Here is a 10577-nt window from a genome sequence, read left to right on the forward strand (position 1 = left end):
TGAACTCAGCTGCCTGTGAGAGAATTGCTGGCTTGAATGACCACACTGAAGTTACACGGAAAGCTCAGATGGAGATGACAAAATTGGATAGATTAACCTTGCATTTCCTTTCAGTAGTTATATGGAGCCAGGTACCGAAGATCTGCAGGGAGCTGGGTGTGAGTCTGATGATTCCTGTTAGCTGTAGCTAGGCAGTACTGTTACTTAGGACACACTAAAAATTCAGTTTGCAAACTGCTCTCCTGCTTCTTCAGTCAGTGGCCTGTATACTGTGCTATTGGCATCCAGGTAAGTTACCTAAGATACAGTCACAGGAGCATGCCTGCTCAGTAGCCTTAACTGAAACAGTTGGCAAGATCTCCAGTTCCCTGAGCACAGAGCAGGAACAGAAATGGGGAAGAGAAAAGTCAGTAATGAGCAGAGCTATTTATTTCTCTGATCCTACTTCTCCATCTCCAATGAACTCCCCAAAACTGGGCCAAGGAAGAACCTTCTCAGACCACAGCCCTACTTTCTGCTCAAGATTCACATGCATACTGTCAACTCGGTGTTCCTGCCCTCCGAAGTGAGACAGGAGAACACCTGCACAGCAAAACAGTTGGTGCTGAGAACCAGGCGTCAACAATACCTGTCACTTTGGATAAGCTCTGGTGCAGACCCAGGAACTGACATTCTCCCATTGCTTAATGGACATTCAAGGGTGTTCCTGGGGTGTATGTTCTAGTTTAGTTTTAACCAGGAGGAATCCCATTTGTGTGCTCTGACACCACTCAGTGATGTGGGGGAAGGTGCAGAAAACGGGAACGACTGAGGGGATTACTTCAAAATTGCATCAAAGGCAGACGCACTCGTGATAAAAACTGCATCTCATGCTTTGAAACAAATGTTATCTCATGGTAGACCCCTCTGAGATTGAAAATAGTCATCTCAGAGAACACTGAGTTGGAGTAAAATGTGAACTGGCTCTTTCTTAAGTGTAGAGAATTAGGCTTTGCTTTGAAGGCAGCTTGAGAGATTCAAACCAACTGACATGAACCTTCATATAAACAGGTACTTTTACCACAGTGAAGGACTTTTTATGGTAAAAATCTTTTCCCAAGGATTTACCACAAAATCCTGCACTGTGTGGAAGAGTGAACACATTCATTCCCCTGTTCTCTGGGCTAAGAGCAAGAATTAGTGAAGTAGGATGAGAGGTTGCTTCTGTATCCTCCTTAGGTTGCAGAGCCACAATGGTAAGGCATAGAAAAAAAGGAGAGTCATCTGTCCTAGGAGCAGATCTAATAATAATTGAGTAGGACATTTATCACAGAAAACAGAATGGTGAAGTTGTAATTTACAATTAGTTCCAAATCAGGTTAGAGATAAAAATATCAAGCTAATTGGCTTGCCAGGCAATACTGAGTGGGAGGACCCTGCAGGATTTCTGCAGCCTTGGTTTCCTGTGACTGTTGCTTGACAGAGTAAAGCTGGTTTATATGGAAAATGGCCTTCAAGAACCTCATAGGAAGGAAGAGATACAAAGGAATTCATAAGGAAAAAAAAATCACAGCTTTCCTAGTACAGGGACAGTCATTTACATGGGCAAAAATACGTGCAGTTTGTTCAAGGATGACTGTTTCCAGACGAGCTAATAACAGGAGAAATTTCAGTATGCAGCTCCTGTGAAAACAGGCTGGGGTTCTGCTCTCTCAATTTTACTCCTGCTGTGAAAACTGATGTTAATACCCACGTATGCCAAATACCAAACTTGTATAATTGCATTTCAAAACACACACACACAAGTATGCAGTTGACTAGCAAAATCACCTGACGTTTTACCTCAACAGCATTAAAGAAGCCTGATTTTTGTAATGTAATCTCAAAATTTGTTTCAAAAGCAATTTCTGTCCTTCCCTTGTTATTCCAGTTCCAGCTTTGCATTCTTGCAACCAACATCAGTAAAACACCCCCCAACAGAGAGAAATATTCACTTCACTTCCGAGCTATCTAGAGCCTGGTTTTGTGTTTCAAAGGGATTCCTCATCTCCCAACTTTGAGAGAACTTGAGAAAATAAACTCCTATACCTGGGCTGCGTCCAAAGGAGCGTGACCAGCAGGTCGAAGGAAGTGATCCTGCCCCTCTACTCTGCTCTTGTGAGACCTCACCTGGAGCATTGTGGGCAGTTCTGGTGTCCTCAACATAAAAAGGACATGGAACTGTTGGAACAAGTCCAGAGGAGGCCACGAGGATGATCAGGGGCTGGAGCACCTCCTGTATGAAGACAGGCTGAGGAAGCTGGGGCTGTTCAGCCTGGAGAAGAGAAGGCTGCGTGGAGACCTCAGAGCAGCCTTCCAGTATCTGAAGGGGGCCTATAGGGATGCTGGGGAGGGACTCTTCATTAGGGACTGTAGTGATAGGACAAGGGGTAACGGGTTCAAACTTAAACAGGGGAAGTTTAGGTTGGATATAAGGAGGAAATTCTTTCCTGTTAGGGTGGTGAGGCACTGGAATGGGTTGCCCAGGGAGGTTGTGAATGCTCCATCCCTGGCAGTGTTCAAGGCCAGGTTGGACAAGGCCTTGGGTGAGATGGTTTAGTGTGAGGTGTCCCTGACCATGGCAGGGGGGTTGGAACTGGATGATCTTAAGGTCCTTTCCAACCCTAACTATTCTGTGATTCTATGATTCTATGATCTTCTGAGACAGACTGTGTGGCTCGGCACTAGCAGCTATGGCCAAGTTTTACTCCTGCTGAGTACCCACGACGCTGAATGCTTAGAGAAACAAGCACTGACAGTGCTTGTACAGCAAACAAGCTTTTCTGCAAGCCTGGTTTGTGACTACATAAAACACCCTGAACCAGTGAAGACTGTGCAGAGTTGAGGCATCTCTGCTCTGTTACCAGAGGCTGGTGTAAGAGTTAATTTAATTAAATTGCAATAGCAGTGTATCAATGAGATGCGAAGCTCATTTTGGGGAGTATCTAAATGGGAACCTCAATAATTTTGTACGGACACAGGTAAAAGAAAATGTAAATTACACTGAATTAGATACAATACTGAGTTTGGCTTGATTAAAAAAGTTTTAGAGATAAGACTTTCAAGGTGCAATTTTAAGCAATGCCCAAATCTCATTTAAAGTCAAAGGAACTGTCTCAACATAGAACTGTTTAAATGTTTTGTCATTAATTCGGATCAGGCTATGTGAAACACTTTCAAACTATACTAAGTAGACGGAATATACTTCAGCTCCCTTTGGTTCTCAACAGACAGAAGAAGAGCTGCTGCTCTTATGGGCACAATGCATGCACACACACATGCACAGATACAGTTCTGACCTCAAGGCAATTGCTATCTAAACAAATACTCAGACATGAGCTAGAGACAGTGCTGTGATACATAAGCAAAATACAGAGGTGGAAAATATTACATCAATCCCACTGTATATAAGAGTTCATTTAAATAAGGAATGACTATTCAGTCACTTCTTAAAAGAAATGAAATTCGGTCATTTATTAAAGACAAGTGAAAGGGACTTGGGATATTGATGGAAGTGGATGAAGGGTGCCATAAGGAATAAATAGATTGGAGTCACAGAAGTTCCAACTGCCACCTAGGAGACAAAGATACCAGCCCAGAGCTACAGCAGAGATGTCAAGGCAGAGAGACACCAGGAAAGGACAGCATGCAAGATAAAGAGAGTTGCTCCAAGGTGGCAAAAGCCTCACTATAGCTTAGGAAACAGAGATGGTGAGAAGGGAGCAAAAACAGCCATTCTGATACAAACTTTAGCTGAAGAGAATTTGATGCATAAAACCAGATGAGATTCCACCAAAAGCTTGTGGCCAGAGCCCCCATACTGTCCCAGTGAGCCAGAGCAATCTGTCTCCTGTGTATTTGTATACGGGGGATAAAAAAAGTAATGTATGGCTTCATCAGTGGGCACTAACACTACAAGTTGCACAAACCTGGAGTCCAGTGACACACACTCAGAGTGGTTTTGAAGCTTTCAGAAGCAAATAGAGAAATTTCCTTGGAAAAGATGTTTCAGCACTACACCTAGAGAACACCCTTAGAAGTCCACAGAATCATGAAAAATGACTGAAAAAAGCAGCCTTTTTCCATCACCATAAAGCTGTGTATGAAGCAGGATTGTAAGACTTCCCTCCTCTGTTTTTAATTTTAGTAGCTGTGGTCAGAAGCTTCACTGTATTACATATGACTAGATCCTGACTAGTTGCCCTTTCGAACAGCAAACTACCATGTGATGCAAATTCCAAATGTAAGACTAACATGCTGCTGCAATCGAAAGGAAACTAAAGCATGTCATTAGGGGTCTTGCATTTATTTAATTTAATCCATTTGCAGCTTCAGGAGAAATTAATATAATCCCAGGGACACTGCCAGAAAGCCTGAGTTATTCACAGCGCTCGGAAACAAGAGGTTTTGGGCTCCCTAAATCTGTAACCACACTCTGCACACACTATGTTTATTTGTTAACCCTTAGTAAGCTTACTGATAGGTTTTTCTCGACATCTAGAAACTTCTCTAAGACCTGGATCACTCCAGACACTTTGCACTAGAAATGCACCGTTCCCAAAGTGAATCCAAGTGCTAAGAGGCAGGTTCTTCTTACCCACCTGAGCTCCTGTGTACGGGCAAATACAATGAACGCCAGTGCAGAAACAGCAACAGAGCTCGCAGGCCTGCTTCTGAAAGGATCCATCTGCGGGCCCTGCAGTGGTACCGGTACTGTGAGGAGGTGCAGAAAAAGGAGTTCAATGTCTGCTGCTGCATGAAGTTAGAGAGATTGAAGAAAGCTGGCGATCCCAGAGCCAGTCTTTGAAGACTGGCCCAACCACTGTAAAGTGTCAGATGCTCTTATTTACAAACAGGGGCTACACAAACTTCAAAAGAGCACTGTTTTCCAGAGGCACCACAGAACTGGATTTGATGTGCATGCAACAAGAGGTTTGATCCAAGAATTTCCACTGAACTCTAGATTTGAGAACTGCCATCATATGTAAACAAAGACCCAAGGTCTTCAACCCTGGAAAACCTCAAAGATATAAGCATGGTGGTTCTTTCTATTCTTTCCTCATCCCTCTGTTGTGTTGAGAAAGAACAGAAGCATCGCACAATGCACAGCCTTTTGCATGTGTTTGCCTGACATACACATTTCTTCATGGATCTAATTTTTAAAGGTTCACTCTATGAATACTGGCAATGAAACAAGAGAAGCCAGGGAGGCATAAAGGAAATGGAAAAGATCTATAGATCTTTTTTTTTGGGGGGGGGGGGGGGGAAGGCCACTTGGCTATTAATTGCAGTTATTCCCAATGAGGTTTTTCTGAACAGTATATGACAGGTCCATTTGTGGGACACTTTAATCATTGAAGTTATTCACACATCTTGATTCTCCCACCCTGAAAGATCCTTCCATATGGAAATAGATAAAACCACGTAATTTCTGAACAGGACTTCAGTATATCCAGTTCTTGTTCTATCGAGACCTCAGTCAGCACATTTCCTGCTCATCAGTTTCCTTCAGACAGCAGCAACATACATATTTTTGGTGTAAATTAGTTTAGCTCCACCCAAATAATTACCAGCAGAGGAGCTGGCCTAATGCACGTCCTCTATCAGGATACAACATTTTCAAAGCTATAATTTATCTGCACATTCTACAGTATAAAAGACTTGTTACATTGAATCTGAAATGGAGTTAAGTTTACTTAGGTCTAAGACACTTTTTATCAAAGAACCCCATCCCCAAGCAAAATAAATCCAAACCCACCAACAACAAAACCCATCCAAATTTCCCATGTTGTACAGAATATTAAAGACTTATTGGGGTAATGTTCTGTTCCCTTGCAGAACTGAAGCGTTTGCAAGAGAGAACAAAAATGAACGATCAGAACTTGGAATTGTTAGAGAAGCACGTGGTTTATTTACTCAAGAGATTATCTATTAGGAAATACTTCTGGAAATCACAAATGGAAAATAATCTGTATTGAACAAAAAGATGAAGCTTAGGTCTTTCACCAGCTATTACTGAATTTCTTTTGAAGCAATATTTCTTCCCTTGCCATTTGTAATGTGAAAACAGGTTCGAATACAAACCAGTCTGTTCATTAAGGGAAGTTAAATATAGACAAAAATCTTATAGCTGGCACTATTATCTGCTAAGCACAGCCACCTGCCTGTACCAAAATCTTCCTGTATGCCATAACCACTATCATTCCCAACAGTCTGCCCCGCTTCTGTTTCTTATACAGAAATAAAACCTAAACAAAAATACAACCAGCATCAGCCCCAGCACTCCTGGCCCCATATCCTAGTGCCATGCCTGCTCACATTCTTAGAAGTGGCCCACTTTGAATCAGGCAGTCGGTGGGGTTATGTGGCTGCACGCGTTCTCAAGAGACATGATGGAACACAGATCACGCTGCATTCACACCAAAGTCTTGTTATGTTACCTTACAATGATTGATTGGAAAGTTAAAAACAGGATTACTCAACTAAAATGAGAATTTGCCATGACAGAAACATAATGAGCTTTCCTGTTAAGGAAAAATCTGGGACTTAGATCAGCACAAGAACAGAAGGAGAAGAGGCAGCCTTCTAGCACAGATAAAACAAAATGGTGCCAGCAGCACGTCCTCAGACACAAACATGACTGAAGTGGATGACGACAGCTTGGTAGCCAGAACTGTGAAAGATATTATACACAACCTTACCCTAGTAATAGGGAAGAAGAAAGTTTCAGGGTTTCTAATCCTCTCTAACAGAAAACTCTTAGCTCAAGTAGAAAGGTGAAAAGGATCAGCAAGGAAATGCTGTGCAGTTCAGAGAATCACACAGCTACAGCAGGGATGTTAAGATACATTTCTGCCGCTGCTAAATATTGACCAGATCGTGGCAAAAGGGCTACAGAGAAACTACTTGCATTTGTGCATTCCTTTCAGCACTGAACTGCCTTTTCACGTTCCGTGTTGTCCTAGCTTCCAACTGCTCAGTGAATGGTAGAACAAGCTGGTTCAAAGCTGCAAAGGCACATCGCCCAATCAGCCATAAAGCTTCATCATCTGGATTCATAACCAGAGAGGCAGACAAAGCTATTCTGCCTGCTGAAATAAATAAATGAGACTCCACTGAAAACAACTGCAAGAAACACCGGTATTTCTGCCTAACGAAAACCAAGATACCTGGCCCTCTGCCCTAGGAAAGGACTGAAAGAGTATGGTGCACAGCCTCAGCCCTGCAGCTGGTTTACACCATTCTTTAGCAGAGAGGAGCAGAAGATGTTTATGACACTAGCCAAAGGCTTACTCTGAAACTGCTTCAAGCACTGGCACGGCCAGACATTTTCTAAACAAATACTATTGGAGAGAAATGCTTGTATGTCACCATATGGATTTTTACGAGATAGATATAGATCTATATATTGCTGTTGGCTTGTAAACTACAATAAATTACTTAATCACCTCCAGTTACAGCTTCTGTATTGAAAATAAGTTTTAGGTTTGCCTTTAGCTGAACAGATGGAATCATTTGTCTTGTAAAATTCTGCCCAAAGCTTGTAAATGAAACCCGAGAATAATGTTTGGAGACGTGTTTGCTTCCTTTAGATGAATTCAATACTCAGTAACTTAAGTGTTTATAGAATATGTATTTTCCCCTAGTAGACAAGAATCTACATATACAGCTACCCTTAAGGTTTCATCACTTCTTGATGCGGTCTACATGGTTATACTGACTCTAAGCTCCGTTCTTGGCATACAGGAATGAAAACGCTCGTGTTCCTAAAATAAAAAGAGAAAGCAAAAATTTCAGGGAGAGAGGGGGTCAGGGTCCTACATACTTTTCACAAAAATTATGGGCTTGGAGAAGAATTACTCACTACAAGCAGCAAGCTCTTTCACTTGCAAACCTCTTTTACGTCCTAGCCTCGAGGAATAGCTTTTTATTCAAAACAAACACATCCAAAACTTCTCATAGAAAAGTGAACAGCTAGAAACCCAGGAAGCTCTCCTTTTGCACCTCTTTCTCACCAGTGTTAGAAAGGAAGAGGAACCGGTAGGAGAAACATAAAGCAACATCCCTGCCTTTAGAAGGCTGCTGAATCCTGTGCGAGGCAGCCAGCTCTTCATTTTAATCTGTTTTGTCCTGTCAGATTTGAATTCAGCAGGAACATCATATGGTACTAAGATCAATATTGCTGGTATATTTTCATCTCCCCAAAAGCAACATATTTTCCACAGTTTTTATTTAAAATTCAACTGAATTATAGTTATTCCTGCAAGTTATCATCTTTCTAATAGCAGCAGACCTGGCAATGCTGCTGCAAGAGCTGCAGGATTATTAGGTACTATCTTACTCAGCTGAGTAGTGCAACACCGACACAAAGAGACATTAAAACAGTACAGGAAAGAACCTTCAGTTTTCACTTCCACAGCCATCAAGCTGACTCTGTTTCCTTCTAGGACTCACTGAGGTTTCTGCTATAAATGTGCAAAAGCAGAACTAATACTATTCACTAAAGCTTCACAATCAGGAGGCTCAGTTTTCAGTTAGCCAGAATTTTGCCAGACTTCATCCATTTAGCCTCAGTATTTTGATGCTGAACATCACCTGCAGGGTAGTTTGCTTACTTCCCTTACTGATGGGTGGTTTAAGGGTAACAATATTGGTTGATGGATGGTAACAACAGAACTAGAGTAGGGAAAACATATTATTTTACTAACATAAAAAATGAATCCTGGCCCCTTCTGAAAAACCACTGACACAATTTTCATCACACTTTCAGTGTCAGGCAATGACCATGCTGCTCCTGAAATCCACATTATAACTCCATCCACTTTCTAACCTCATCTCATCTGGGAAGCTCTCAGAAGATGGACGCCCACAGGCTTCTCTCTGCTTAAAAAACCCAGTGACTGCCATGGCACACATGTCAAAAGCAGTCTCAAAAGAACTGGAGAAAAAAAACCACCAAGAAAACTGGTCCTCAGTGAGCTCCAAAGGAATAAACTGAAATCCCCACCTCTTAGTATTAGAAGACTATCAGAAGAGTATCAGAGTAATTGTAAAGGAATGGTCTCGTAGTCACAAAGGCTCTAAACTGGAGTTGCAGTTATTTTTGATGCATAAAAAACTTTGCATACACCAGAAGACAACAGACTGATCACTCAAGTTATTCTGGTAATCTTTATGCATTAAAAATTACCTCTTTATTGCAATTTTCTGCAGAAATATTTTATTACTTTATGGAATAAATGGGTTTCTTATTGGAAGAAGCCTTCTCTGTTTTCTCCATATCTTAAGCAAAACTGAACAAATGATCATGCTGGTATTCTTTACCCTTTCTTTATATTGTTACTATAGCTCCCTCAAACTAAAATTCAAATCTAATCAGGTTCAAGCTGGGAATGACAGCAGAAAGCAAGAGTTCCTCTGGAGTCTTGTCAAAGGAAGGGAATTCCCAACCACGCACTGGCGGAAGCTGGGTGGAAGGCTGTACTTCACTGGGACATCACGAGAGGGACAAGAAAGTTTGGTCTGTCCACATACTGACTGTGCAGAGCCAGTGCCAGAGGGCTGCAGAAAGACCTAGTTGAGAACTGCTCCCATGCAGAGGCAGAGCTTGGGTGGGCTGGGGTGCGCAAGGTGCAGCTCATGTGAAATCTCTCCTGGAAGACAGAACTTTCAAGTAAAGCAGTCTGTTTCTCAACACATCAAAACAGGCTGCTTTCCCAGGCTAGCCAGATTCTCAGACGTGCTTACAGAAGGGAAAAGCTACTACTAAAAAGGCCTCTAGGTATTTGTATTTTAAACTCCTGGAGTCAGCATTTAAAGAGAGATCAATTGGGCAGCTAGAAGCCAATGTTTCGTTAATACTCAAAAGGATCTTTGAAGTCTTATCACACCCGCATAATGGCTGTTACACATGGCAGAAGGGTTAAACAAAGGAGGAAATGTCACTCCTGTCACCCCTTGCCCGGTACTGGATACTCTTTATTCTGAAAACAGCAATGCAGCTAACCAGCAGTACTTGCCAGCACAGCTGCATTAGTCAGAAAAGCTGTCAGGGAGGTGGGGAACCTCTTTGCTTGCTCCAGGGCTTGTTCCATGGTGGCACAATTACAAATACACAACTGTAGAATCTGCTGTGCTGCTGGCTCTGAAACCAACAGCTCAGGGTCTATTTTCTTTATGAATTTCACCCAGCACTCCAGTTAATGCTGACAGGAGCTGCACGCATACTGAGGGAAGCACAGACCCATTTCTCTCCCAGGTAAAACAACTTCATTCAGATGGCCCATGCCTGAAGAACTTGCTCTATCTTTAAGCATGTGACTTTTAGACTTAGTACAGCTGTCTGATTCTTTGAAGTCACTGCTCCTATTCACTGGTTAGTGATAGTGATCAATTTATTATTGCATTATAGATAATTAATCTATAGATTAGTAGCTAGGCAAAATGCAAATCCCAGAATATTCACAGAAAGGATGAGTAATTACAGCTGAGAAGCTTTTCATTCTGCCCATGGTCCTGCCAGTTCTCACAGAAGTGGCAATGTTAGGCCAATCAGCAAT

Source organism: Pezoporus flaviventris, unplaced genomic scaffold (genome assembly GCF_033815535.1).
Source record: "Pezoporus flaviventris isolate CSIRO_AGI_PZ_B2104156 unplaced genomic scaffold, CSIRO_AGI_Pfla_v1 ptg000026l, whole genome shotgun sequence".
In the NCBI taxonomy this organism is placed as follows: domain Eukaryota; kingdom Metazoa; phylum Chordata; class Aves; order Psittaciformes; family Psittacidae; genus Pezoporus; species Pezoporus flaviventris.